At 37.8% G+C, this 14,627-nt stretch overlaps 2 long non-coding RNA genes across 2 annotated transcripts; one reads left to right on the forward strand and one right to left on the reverse strand.

Moving 5' to 3' along the window:
- Positions 1–6,804: 6,804 nt before the first annotated feature.
- LOC138965227 (uncharacterized) lies at positions 6,805–9,906 on the reverse strand. Its single transcript, XR_011455372.1, has 3 exons — positions 9,670–9,906; positions 8,986–9,078; positions 6,805–8,326 (listed from the first exon to the last, which is right to left on the reverse strand). It is a non-coding gene; the product is annotated as an uncharacterized lncRNA (long non-coding RNA).
- A 107-nt stretch (positions 9,907–10,013) lies between these two features.
- LOC138965226 (uncharacterized) lies at positions 10,014–14,304 on the forward strand. Its single transcript, XR_011455371.1, has 5 exons — positions 10,014–10,111; positions 10,403–10,564; positions 10,934–11,071; positions 11,665–11,823; positions 13,130–14,304. It is a non-coding gene; the product is annotated as an uncharacterized lncRNA (long non-coding RNA).
- The last annotated feature ends 323 nt before the right edge of the window (positions 14,305–14,627 follow it).

Here is a 14,627-nt window from a genome sequence, read left to right on the forward strand (position 1 = left end):
TAGGCGGTGCAAGCTGGATTTGGGAACCATGTCCGTTTAAGAGATATCACACAGTTCGGCATGATGTCGCGTTTGTCTCTATCTTTACTCCATACAAATTTCCTTCTGTGTCTGCGAGCTCCAATGCGTTCTCTTTCTTCACAATGTATTCAGGTAGATTCCAGACTCCTCGATGGTAAAGCATTGTCCAGTATCTTCTGTACAGGTCTTTTCTGTACAGATGATTTTTCCGGTGTGGTTCAACATTTTCCATCGGCCACCATCCTTGACGAAAGTCCTCATGCGTCACACAGGGCTGTGCAAAACAAAACGGACACCTTTCTCGTCCCTCCAGCGCGGGAATATAAAAAGGCGGGTCCTGGTTTGCTGCACATTCCGACATTTGTGAATAACTAGTCGATCCCGCAGAATCAGTATCAACAGAAATATCAGAGTCAACATCACTTTGCTGGAAAAATGCCTCCAACCTGTCTAATTCATCCGACGAAAGTTCCACAGTCACAACGAATCTTTTTTTCTCAGCCATGATGAAAAACCTTTGTAATAATAATAATAATAATAATAATAAATAACTTTTCTATAGCGCGAGTCCCATCAATTGGCTCCAGGCGCTTTACAAATTCATTATAGAATAAACTAGCACAAATCAACAAGCATACAAAGCATACATTTAACTGAGACATAACACCAGGCTCCAGGCGCTTTACAAATTCATTATAGAATAAACTAGCACAAATCAACAAGCATACAAAGCATACATTTAACTGAGACATAACACCAAGAACCCAAGCACTAAGCAAAACTTAGCGTACAATGTTAAAAGTACACACACACACACACACACACACACACACACACACACACACACACATGTACACACACACACACGCACACACACACACACGCACGCACGCGCACACACACCGAACGCTTGCTTCACGGCTTAGAATAACGGTTCCCTCCAAATTTTCTTCTCTTCGCCTGCAAGATTCGTCGACCAGCTGACCGTTTGGAAGAATCCAATTTGGATGGGTAAAGAAGCATCTGCATCATACCATGAATTGCACTTGCAAGGAGTTCCAACATGTCCAATGTAGGAGGCTCTACCCCACCCTTCACAATGGGATAACCCTTAGTGCCGGAAAACGATCAACCAACATGACATAGAGTTAAATATTCGCGCCAAATTCTTGACTAAGGACTTCCTAGTAAAATGTGTCTGGTCAACAGATTTAGCTCTGTAAACAGTAACTGAATTCAGGGGGTCCAGACGCATGCCAGCCCTGCCAAAGCATCTGCTGGCACTTTCTGTTACACAGTTGTGTCAACAAGATAACGGGACCCGCTCGTTGCAATGAGTGGCCCATCACATCAGTGTATCAAAAAGGTCGTATGCAGAAGAAAACGCTCAAGGCATGTACATACCAATACCGTACCAGCATCTGGCGTCGTTTTGTGCAAGAATACATTTGACATGTCCAAATACTAGTGTTCGTGGCTGTGCGCTGATGATATTATGTTTGTCAAGGCGAATAATCGAACGTTAAAGACAGCTTTAACTAAAATGAACTGTTTCGACATTGTGTGCATTGATGATGTTCTGGAACAGGGTTTGCCACTAATCTCGGTAGTAAGCATACTTATCTTAGTGACTGCATGAGAAGAGTGTTGTGTACTGCAGAAGTAATCTCACAGTGTGAAGAACAATAATACACTCCCAAGTGTACATGATGCAATAATATTATAGCTGTACTTTAACCTATGTTATTACGTTTACATTCACTCCCCGGCATGTATTACTGTTCTGCATCAGTGTTACGCTTTTTCCGCGTAAAACAGAGAGAGAGAGAGAGAGAGAGAGAGAGAGAGAGAGAGAGAACAAGAACAAGAACAAGAACATCATTTATTCTTCAGGCCTCTAGCCCCTAGAATAGGGTCGTTACAAACAAAAATACAAGTCAAAAGTACATACAGCGGCAAAGCAACACGAAGATACAAAACTAAACACATACAGCGGCAAAGCAACAAAGATACAAAACTAAACGTACACGGTAAAGTAATACAGTCACAATCAGTCGTCTTGAGCTATGTTTTCAGTAAACTCCAGGCGAGTTTTTAGAGCAATAAACAAGTAAATGCTTAATCTACGAATATCAGATGATGAGCCGTTGCGGAGAATATTCACAAAATTTAATGAGTTATATCTTGTATTTAGAAACTTAGCCCTGGCGTTTGCATACAATGGACAATCAAATACAAAGTGCTTTTCGTCTTCCACAACATCACAGAGCTTGCATAAAATATTCCTGTCCCTTCCAAATGTTCTTCTAAAACACGAAGCTCCAATAGGCAACACACCCAGACGCAATTTGGTCAAACAATCGCGGAAACATTTTTTGTCAATGAAATCAAAGTACTTCTCACTTTCAAAAACTGTTTTGAATAATCGGTAGTTTTGATAAATGTCATTACTTATAATGGAACCATTCCATTCCTGCAAATACATATCAGCCATTCTCTGTTTAAATAAAGAAATAAATGTTTTTTCACACCCCACCCCTTGTTGCAACCAAACATATCCAAACCCCGTGCTAAACAATGTATTCTTTACATGTGTTGCCCAGCATGTTTTACCTCGCTCGTCCAGGTTTTTTAACATTAAGTATGCCTGTCTGGGAATTCTGGATATATCTAGTGTCAACAGCTTCAGCCAATATTTTATGCACCTTACTGCACTGTTGATGTACAGAGGGTAGCGTCCCAGTTCTCCATACACAAACTTGTTGGATACTTTAAGAGGAACACTTAAAAACCTTTTACATGCAAGTGTGTGAACCTTTTCTATATTGTCTAATCTTTGGAGACCCCACATTTCGGAAGAGTACATTAATATGGATTGCACCTGGGAATCGAAAATTTTGAAAAAACAACTTTTGGAGATATCATTCAGTTTTCTAACGTGTCTAATACAGTCAATGCATGCTCGCCTCCCTTTCACCGCTAAAAAATCAACTCCCCTTTTCAAACTCATTTTTGTAGTAAACACAAAACCTAAATAATTATATTCATTAACAACATCAAGCAATTTTCCATTCAAATACCATTTTTCATTCTTACCCAAAAACCCCCCTTTTCTAAATACCATACATTTGGTTTTATCAATGTTAATGTTTAGGTACAGTCTTTTACATGCATCGTTTAAAACATTAATCTGCCTTTGTAATCCCAGTGCTGTGTCAGAGAGGAGAGCTAGGTCGTCCGCAAAAAGTAAAATAAATAATTCGACAAGGCCGGGCAAAAACTGAATGCCATGCATTCCACCGTTTTCCACAGAGTTAGCTATCTCGTTTATAAAAAGGGAAAAAATTTGTGGACTTAAAATACAACCTTGACGGACCCCAACTGGACACTCAAAAAAATCAGTCATTCTGTCTTCAATCCTCACACATGACAAAACATTTTGATAAATGGCAACTATTGCTTTCATAAATTTTCCATTCATACCATACTGCATCAAACTGTCAAACAGTGGTTCTCTTTGAACAGAATCAAATGCCTGGCGTAGATCCACAAAACATACATATAATTTACATCCTCTCTTTGCAAAACATTTATCAACAACAGCCTTTAATGTAAAGATATGATCCACGGTGGAATAACCACGCCTAAAACCAGCCTGAGATTCTGTTAGTTTTTTATGTTCTTCCGTCCATTTCACTAATCTCTTATTCAAAACAAAAGTATAACATTTACTGACTAAACTAAGTAATGAAACCCCGCGATAATTCGCAGTTAACTTGGGATCACCCTTTTTAAAGATTGGAACAATAATAGCTTTTGCCCATTCATCCGGATAAATGCCCTGGTCAAACAGGATATTAAATAATTTTGTGAGGAAGTGGACAGCAGTATCAGCAACTAACTTTAACATTTCCGCTAGAACTTCGTCGCTACCACATGCTTTTCCTTTTTTCAAATTTCTAATGGCTTCTAAAACCTCAGATTCTGTAATTACTGCATTCAAGTCGGCACATATATCATCGGTTACTTCCCTTGCACCAGCCTGCCCACCCTCTCCCTCTCTCTCCGCTTGCCTTACAACGTCAACATTAAATAGCTGCTGAAAATGTTCAAACCACTGTGCATCAGTAACCTCCTTAGAAATCCCTGACTTTTTTCTTCCCGATAACTGCTTTACTTCCTTCCAAAATAATTTCCCATCTTTTCCCAAAGAAGCCAGATGTAAAGCTTTATTACGGCTATAGCTTATTTTCTTTGTTTTGGTTAACGTCTTATACTGTTTCCGTGCTTGTACATAAAGTTCGCGGTCTGTATCTGATTTACTAAGTCTATAATCAGTCAAGCGTTGCCGTGCAACAGTCTTCGCCGTTTGACAATCATCGTCAAACCATAACGCAGGCCTACGCTGCTGTCCGCCTCCTACCAAAACCCTCTTTCTCATACACTCACTCGCTGACAACAATGCATCAGTAAACAATTTCAATGCTTCATCTACATCATAGTCTACAACAATAAAAGCTTGTTCACACAAATCATGTAAATCATCTCTATACCAAGTCTCCAAGAAGCTCTGATCTTTAGACTGGTCCCAGCACATTTTAGAAATCCATTTTGGTTTGCTTGCCTGAACTTTGTCAGAAAGAGAGAGAGAGAGAGAGAGAGAGAGAGAGAGAGAGAGAGAGAGAGAGAGAGAGAGAGAGAGAGAGAGAGAGAGAGAGAGAGAGAGAGAGAGAGAGAGAAGTGTGTGTGTGTGTCCAACAACCTTTTTGTACCCTACTATTATTTTGAATTGACCTTTGATGTTGTACCGCATTTCCCGCCAGGATGTTTTTAACGTCATACGAGCACACACAATACGATTAAAAGTTTGTTTACAAGCTCACTGATTCAAACTCTTTTTTTTCTCTTTATTTATAGGTTATTGAAATGAAAGAAGGTATACGTGAGAACATGCGCGCGCATGTGTGTGTCAGTGTATGTTTGTGTGTGTGTGTGTGTGTGTGTGTGTGTTTTTATCGCGATAGAGTGAGAGATGGATTAATAAATTAGATGCACGCACACGCGCACACACACACACACACACACACACACACACACACTACTACTACTGCTACTATTACGAGGAATGAATAAAATCGTCAGTCACACACACACTGACTCACAAATCTTCAGTACTAGCACCAAAACCCGTTATCCGTAGCGTATGGTTTCACAGCTGACGAGCGGGCGCGGCGCAGCGCAGCTGTGTTATCTTCTCACGCTTACTGACCGCTGTGGTCAAAAATAGACAGCTCTGGTAGTTGAGAGTAACGCGAGACCTGCCACTCAGCCACCAATCCCAGGAAAGAGGCTCCGCCTATACCCATGGGATTTCTGGCCTGTTGGACCTCGGCCTTTGACGCCACTCTCTCAAACATTACCTCTACTTGACCCTTTTGCTGCGAAGATAGAAGATTTTGTGTGCGGTTTTTTTTTCTCAATGAACTAACACAAAAACTCTATTCGGAGAATACTTGACTTGTGGCAAAGAAAGTCATCACACTGCAAATTCTTCTCTAAAGATGAAAATGACAGAAGTCTGCACGCTGCTGATGGGCGTTTTGGCTGCTAATTGTCAGTGCACCAATGGCTCAGATTTTAACACCTGATGTCACTACCCCTACCACGTCATCGGAAATACTACATCAGTCAACTTGCGGGTGGGACGACACTCAAGAAACTATCTCCAAGATGACGTCATATACTCGTGTCCATGTGGATGACGTCACCTTCACAGACCAACTGGTGTTTGAGGCACATGGGGTTTCGCTCCGAGATTGCGAGAGGCAGTGTTTCAACCATGAGGCGTGCATCACATTCACTTTCAACCAAATGACGTCAAGGGGATCGTGCTGTGCCCTGATAGCATGCTAACGTTAATTTAACGTTAATTTAACGTTTGCATGGTTAGATTTTGGTTTACGGTTAGCATTAAACGTTAAATTAACGTTAAATTAACGTTAGCAGAAAAACGGTTCTAAAGCAAACGTTAAATTAACGTTAAATTAACGTTAGCAAGCAAACGGTTTTCATGGCAAACCTTTTTTAAACGTTAATTTAACGTTTGCCTGAAAACCAATATAAAACGGTTTGCATTGAAACGTTAAAATAACGTTAAATAAACGTTTACACATAACCGTTCAATATCAAACCATTTTTAAACGTTAATTTAACGTTTGCCTGAAAACCAATATAAAACGGTTTGCATTGAAACGTTAGAATAACGTTAAATAAACGTTTACACATAACCGTTCAATATCAAACCATTTTTAAACGTTAATTTAACGTTTGCCTGAAAACCAATATAAAACGGTTTGCATTGAAACGTTAAAATAACGTTAAATTAACGTTGGCACATAACCGTTCAAAATCAAACCAATTTCAAACGTTAATTTAACGTTTGCCCGAAAACACACAAAAAAACGGTTTGCACTGAAACGTTAAAAAAACGTTAAATAAACGTTGACACATAACCGTTCAAAATCAAAGCAAAAGCAAAAAAAACAACAAAAAAAAAAAAAAATGTTGTTATTGTTGTGGTGGTAACATTGACATTAACAATAACAAGCAACAAAAAAAAAATTTGAAAAAAAAATTTTGAAAAAAATAAAAATGTAAAAAAAATAAAATTGACATATTATATCAAAAACAAACGTTTCAAAAAAATTTATTTGTAAAAAAAAATAATAAAAAAAATTACAATAATGTAACGTTAAATTAACGTTAGTTTTATGTTTTATGGCTAACGTTTATTTCATGTTTTATGGCTAACCTTAAATTAACGTTAGATTTAGGTTAGTTTGCTCATCAAGATAAACGTTAAATTAACGTTAACATTTAACGTTAATTCAACCAAAATAAAACCATAATATAACGTTAAATTAACGTTAATTTAACGTTTACCGCTAATATCAATTTGACCAAAATAAAAGTATAATACAATGGCTGTTTGAACGTATTTTTCACGTTGAGTGCAAACATTAAAAAGAACCCCCCAAAAAACATAATCAAACGAATCATAAGGAAAATAATTTTATTTAATTTTTTATTTTGCTTTTTAAATTTTTTTTCTTATTTGAAGATGCATTTCCCATAGTCTTTTCTGTCTGCTGTTGTTGTAGTGTTATATATGTAGCTAAAACCATGTTAAAAAAAGACAAGCAAACACCAACATGTAAAGTCAAATCAAAGTTTGAAAAAGGTTTTTGGTGAGAACGGTTAACTTTGCAGCTAACGCTATATGATCTTGTTGTATTACTTAATCCGGAGAGCATGCAGGCTGTTGATTTTTTTAATTTTTATCTCTGTCTCATTGCAAGGATGGTACTGGCCAGGTCTCATATTTTGAGCCAAAGAGTGTACATGCTAACATAAAACAAAACAAGAAAAATAAATAAAACCATTAGAAACATGTTTTGACAATATGTTGTAAACATTTATTCATCATTCCTTGATATTTCCACAATATAAAAAATAAAAAATAAAACCATGATAAAAATGTCAAAAGTTGAATCAGTTCTAAAGTTTCTAGAAGTGAGTTTGGATATATACCACACTTTTAGGTTCTGTACCTAGAAATTTACCAATTCTATTCCATCTTTTGGGTTTAAAAAGTTCTTTGCAGATATATATATTATACATCCAAAATGATGCCACAAGAGACAAGGAAATATGAGGTTATTTGCAACACCACCAGCAGAGGAAGAAGTCGCTCACTTTGCAGCAGCAGATAAAAAGAACTTGTTGAATTTGAAGCAGGAGCAGACACAGAAGTTGTTGAATGTGTAGTATCTGCAGCAGACAAAGAAGTTGTTGAATTTACAGCAGACGATATATTTGTTAAATCTGCAGCAGCACACAAAGAAGTCATTCACTTTGCAGCAGCTCCAGACAACAAGAATTGTTGAATTTTAAGCAGGAGCAGACACAGAAGTTGTTAAGTTTGCAGCAGGAGCAGCAGCAGACAAAAAAGTTGTTGAATTTGCAGCAGACGATATACTTGTTAAATCTGCAGCAGCAAACAAAGAAGTCATTCACTTTGCAGCAGCACCAGTCAACAAGAATTGTTGAATTTTAAGCAGGAGCAGACACAGAAGTTGTTAAGTTTGCAGCAGCAACAGACAAAGAAGTTGTTGAATTTGCAGCAGACGATATATTTGTTAAATCTGCAGCAGTAGCCATGGAAAAAGTTGTTGATACAACCAGTGCAGACGATGACATGTCTGCAATAGGCGACTTTGAAGATCTGCTCCACATGCTATGACACCTGCAAAGACAAAGAATGCAACAATCTTAAAACATAAAGAATTCAGTGTTATTTGAGAACTTCAGTGTAAACACTATAATTATGTCTTCTTTGTTGGTGTTCTTTGCTGAACATAGAACTGAAGGTAAATAAGGTTTAAATTGTCTTTGCATAATGCCAATATTGTTGAATTTACTTCTGTGAATTTGCTAACTTTGATAGCATCATTCTGTGTTTGAATGAAATGCTCTATGTCAATGCTGCCTGGCACGGACAACAGCCCTACCCACCCGTCCACCCCCACCCCACCTACACACACACAGAACACCTTCCCAAAAATGTTCCCCAGACTAAGACAATGGAATGTCAGTTGGACCTTGACTAAAAATATGTATAGGTAAAGATGTCCCAGCTACAACAAATTGTTCTGTCAGAAGACCTCCTACATGTCGAAATGATGTGATGGCCGACCAGCCAAGAATTACATGTATCAATGACCCTATGCTGAGGCCTGACAATAACACTGCCTTCTCTCAAATATGATTTTCTGTTATATAATAATATGACTGCTGGAACATTCATCTTAGCGTTAAACAAGGATTTTACCTGCAAACACACACACACACACACACACACACACACACACACACACAGTGACACACACAGTGACACACACTTACTTGGCCTCAACAGCCAGAATGTCGGGGTTGTACCTTGTAGTTTACATCCCTGTGAATGCTTTCTGTTCCATCCTCATGGTAATTCCTCCCACCCTGCAATGAAAGCATTGATGTGTGAATTGCATTAATTACAATAGTCTAAACACACTCAAATCTTTACTTGTTAATGAAGACAGCTCTAGAGATAGAGAGTGGGAATGGGGGGAAGGGGGGGAGGGAGAGAGCAGTTGTCAATCAAACCTTGTTTTAAGTGTCTTTGAATAGATCATTTTCGAAAATTACTCCCCATGCCTCTCCTGAGATCTCTTATTTACGGTACAGTAATGCATTTGACCTGAAGCTGTAAGATTGAACAGTAAGTGCCCTGGGTGCACATGTGTGGAAAGTATCAGATTGAGAGAGAGAGAGAAATTTTCAGATTGAGAGAGAAAGAGAGAGAGAGAGAGAGAGAGAGAGAGAGAGAGAGAGAGAGAGAGAGAGAGAGAGAGAGAGAGTCTAGAGACAGAAAGACACAGAGAGAGACTGAAACAGAGAAAGAAAGAGACAGAAGGCAGGAAAGAAAGAGAGAGAAATCCACCTTTCCAATCGTTATGCATGATATTGCTTTGATATTTGTGACTCGTATGAAAAATAAGTCAACAATCACAATGCCAACGGATCGTGAACTATGAATCACAACATTACCTGAATTTCTTCAGTGCTGAAAGTTCCATTTGCCATTCGCCTCAGCGTCACAAGATCTGTAGTGTGTATTCCTGATATGCTGAAGTGTAGCATGTTATCTTATACATGTATCAGCAGTCACACTGACTTTGAAGTTGCTAGCGTGTTAAAAACTGTTACAGAAACTTTTTTTAATTTCGATTCCAGTTCCACAGTGAAAAGTTTGAGACTGAGAGTAATGTCCCTTGGCGATCAAGGGAGGTCACTCAGAATTTTCGTTTCTAGTTATCAAAGGACGTAACGGCAAGTTGTGCTGATGAGGAAGATTGGGAACTGGCACTGGCAGAACTTTGCAAGAGCACTATGATACACCAACAGAAACGAACCAGACTGGACAGTCCAATTCTAAGACCGAAGGCGCAAGACATAACTGGACTGGTTTCAAGATTTTTACAAACTTTGAGTGAGTATTCGTATTGCCTATGGAACTTGGAAGATAGATAAATTTGCTAATTATTGAGACTAGATCAGATGTATTTTTTATCTCTTGGAATACATGACTGATGAGACTAAAAAGTTTGCTTTGTTTCTTAGGTGTGTGTGTGTGTGTCACTGTGTGTGTGTCACCGTGTGTGTGTTTAGGTGTTTGCTGTTTTTCTTTATTGTTGTTGTTGCCTGAAATGGTGATTTTAACTAAGAATCCTTTTAGTTTTATGATTCTGTTGTGCATAATAAATAGCTTTTATTCTTTCAGATTTATACCACAAAAAAACTGTCTGCATTTGGTGGGGAGGTGCCTTAACTGGTCAAAAGAAAAGTGAGCTGATTGATGGCATGGCCGTTCATCGCATTTGGATGGGAAAAGGCAAAACCAATTTCCATTCTTCAACAAGCTGAAGGTTTGCATTGGAAAACAGTAAGTGGGTTTTTTAAATGAGTTTTCAATGTAACTGACAGAACAATTTGTTGTGTAATTATTATATAATCAGTTGTGTAATGCTTGCAAAACACACACACACACATGTACACACGCATCCCCCATCCCACCCCACCCCTTTCCACATGTATACATTACATACACACACAAACTCCAATTTGAACTGTACCTGTTTCAGTGGTGGACCTTTCTGGTGACCTGTAATTACTCAACTGTCTGTTGGAACATATTAGGGAAAATAATCTATCAATGTGCTTTTGTAAATTTGTTGGTTAAATCAGAATTACTTTCAATTCTGTTTCCAGTCCTTTGTGCAAATTCGTATTAATTGGACATTATTTCTTTCAGATGAAAAAAATCCTGTCTACAATCGGAGAGAGAGAGGTGGCAATGGGAGGGGGCCACAGTCTGAAGGATGGCTGTACCAAAGCATGCAGTTGGAAGGGGACAACCCATCAAGGTTTACAATTATCAGCTTTGAAAACAGTGAGTACAATTTGGTACATGTATAATTATTGCTTGCAACAGACCCACAACCCACCCACCCACCCACCCACACACACACACTCATATAAATTCATATATCAACCGTTTCTGTTTCAGTGATGGACTGGTATGATGAACTTTTCTGTCTTTAAGTTTAAGTTTAATAACATTTAGGAAAACATGTTGTCATTCTGTGCTTGTTTGTTTTTGTTTTTGTGATAAGGCCTAAAAAAAAAATAGGTGTGGTTACGGTAACCCGACCTACCCTATTTTTTTGGGCCGACCCTATAACTTTTTATTACATTTGTCAAAAAACAACCAAAAAACCCCAAATAAACGAGTGCAGAAAACGCAATGAAAGCGAAAGCGCCCGAGTCGCACACTTATTTCCCTGTCAACTAGGTTTAATTTGTACACGTTAGAAAAAAAAGTTTAAACAAAAAAAAAGTGATTGCCTACCTTCCTACCCTATTTTATTTTGGCTATGTTACCGTAACCACACCTATTTTTTTTTTTTTTTGTGCCTAACTGAGAATCCTTGTTCTCATTCCTGTGCACATGACATGTATTTATATTGACTTTTATTCGCTCAGATAACAAACAAGTCTGCAATTGGTGGGAAGGTGTCTGGACTGGTGGGAAGAATGATGAGTTCATTGATGACAGATGATTGTACCAAAGTCATTCAATCAGAAGGGGGAAAAAACATCGAAGTTTCCATTGTCTGTGCTGAAAGTTCACACTGTTGACCAGTAAGTGAATTGTTTAACTCAGTGTCGTCTTTTTTACATTTAGTCAAGTTTTGACTAAATGTTTTAACGTAGAGGGGGGAATCGAGACGAGGGTCGTGGTGTATGTGCGTGTGTGTGTGTGTGTGTCTGTCTGTGTGTGTGTATGTGTAGAGCGATTCAGACTAAACTACTGGACCGATCTTTATGAAATTTGACATGAGAGTTCCTGGGAATGATATCCCCATACGTTTTTTTCATTTTTTTTTTATAAATGTCTTTGATGACGTCATATCCGGCTTTTCGTGAAAGTTGAGGCGGCACTGTCACGCCGATCATTTTTCAACCAAATTGGTTGAAATTTTTGTCAAGTAATGTTCGACGAAGCCCGGACTTCGGTATTGCATTTCAGCTTGGTGGCTTAAAAATTAATTAATGACTTTGGTCATTAAAAATCTGAAAATTGTAAAAAAAGAAATTTTTTTATAAAACGATCCAAATTTACGTTCATCTTATTCTCCAACATTTGCTGATTCCAAAAACATATAAATATGTTATATTTGGATTAAAAACAAGCTCTGAAAATTAAATATATATAACAATTAATATGAAAATTAAATTTTCGAAATCAATTTAAAAACACTTTCATCTTATTCCTTGTCGGTTCCTGATTCCAAAAACATAGATATGATATGTTTGGATTAAAAACACGCTCAGAAAGTTAAAACGAAGAGAGGTAAAGAAAAGCGTGCTATCCTCCTCAGCGCAACTACTAAACCGCTCTTCTTGTCAATTTCACTGCCTTTGACGTGAGCGGTGGACTGACGATGCTACGAGTATACAGTCTTGCTGCGTTGCATTGCGTTCAGTTTCATTCTGTGAGTTCGACAGCTACTTGACTAAATGTATTTTCGCCTTACGCGACTTGTTTTTTCCTGTGGTGCTTAATTTCAATATCAGTTGTGTAATGCTTGCAACATACACACACACACACACACACACTCTCTCTCTCTCTCTTTCTCTCTTGTTACAAATTGGGCTGAGACTTTTGATTTTGCATATATGTGGACTTGCACCTGTGTGTGTGTGTGTATGTGTGTATACATGGGTGTGTTTCTTAGTACATGTATTGTATGTGTTTGTTACTGCTAATGTGTGTGTATGTGTGTTTGTAAGTGTATGTTTTTGTTAGTGTATGTGTCTGTTAGTGTGTGTGTGTGTGTGTGTGTGTGTGTGTGTGTGTGTGTGTGTGTGTGTGTGTGTGTGTGTGTGTGATTTAGTTTGTAATCCCAGCCATTGACTAAGAACCATTTTTCCTTCTCTATCCCAGGTTGGTATCCTGCATAAGATTATGACCACTTCAAAGTCAGGGAGCTGGGCCTGGCCACATAGTTCAAACAGAAGTTGAACTCCCTCACCATTACCATCATCATATTCTGTGAGGTGGACTTCACCTACGACCAGAAGTTTGACCAGCGTCAAAGAGCGAGTGCAGGCAGCTGCTAGTGCTACAGGACATCATTGCGCGCCATCTCACTAACAAGATTCAACACCTTTGCTGACCCACAGCTTCTGAATGCTGTGTTTGCAAAGCAGCCCGGCATCAAGCCTCATTTACATGGGTGCCATCATTCAGGACTAACACCAACAGTTCATAAACAAATATTCACTGTGCACACACATGTTTGGCAAAGTGGTGCAGAAAACATGCAGTCTTGCTGCTTGTTAATTTTTATTCATCGATGATTGTTTTTCATCTAGCTACTCCACAAAATATGTTAATATCTTTTGTGATAGCAAGAATCTTAATGAAATGAAGCAGAGCGCTATTTTAAGATCTGAGAAACAAAGGGACGTAATTGCTCTGCTATATGACATGTGCAACAAGAGTAAGTGAGATTATGTGGAAGCAATTTTCTTGGCACCTGTGAGAATAACACGCTTTGGAATGAACAAGAGACTTTACATCCTTGTCACACGTGTATGCATTAATAGCGCTTACATCCCTTTGTTTCTCATATTTTGTGCTACTGACTTGCTTGTATTACTGATTGTGCAAATACTTTGTATTGTTTTCATCTCTGATTTTGTCATTAACAGTGATCGCTGTCGATAATGAGTTTGCACAGCCCTATGGTATTTACCTTGATGAACCCATACCAACGCATTGTGATTGAAATTCTTAATTGCTGATCCTGTTATCGCCTTCTGATGATTTTTTTTATCAAGTTCAAACTAGTCAATGTAGCGTTGCTTCAATGAGATTAAGTCCACACATAATTTTTGTCTGCCCGATTGATAATACTATGCTGTGGTATTTTACTGAGACTGAAAAATGTGTTGTAATATTTTTTTAGTTCACATTTTCATGCTTTAGCAATTGAAGGAATTTAGTATGCATTGTTCAACATTTTAAAAGTGTTACCGTTATCAAATTAGTATTCACTTATTGAATTGGTAAAGACCTCAACAATTTAAATTTTAAATAAAATTTGTGATCTTGAATTTTCTGTGCATTAATTCAAATTTGTATTTGCAAATGTTATTTTAATGTTTTCAGGAGAACGTAAATTTAACGTTTGCATGTTAACGTTAATTTAACGTTTGCATGTGAACGTTAATTTAACGTTTGCATGTGAACGTTAATTTAACGTTTGCATGTGAACGTTAATTTAACGTTTGCATGAGAACGTTTGATTATGGTTTTGTTTTGGTTAATTTTATGTTTGCATGCAAACGTTAAAAAAACGTTAAATAAACGTTAATAAAACGTTTTATTTTGGTTATTTTTATGTTAGCAAAAAACGTTAAAAAAACGTTAAATAAAC

The sequence above is a fragment of the Littorina saxatilis genome, linkage group LG4, assembly GCF_037325665.1.
Source record: "Littorina saxatilis isolate snail1 linkage group LG4, US_GU_Lsax_2.0, whole genome shotgun sequence".
Taxonomy (NCBI): Eukaryota; Metazoa; Mollusca; class Gastropoda; order Littorinimorpha; family Littorinidae; genus Littorina; species Littorina saxatilis.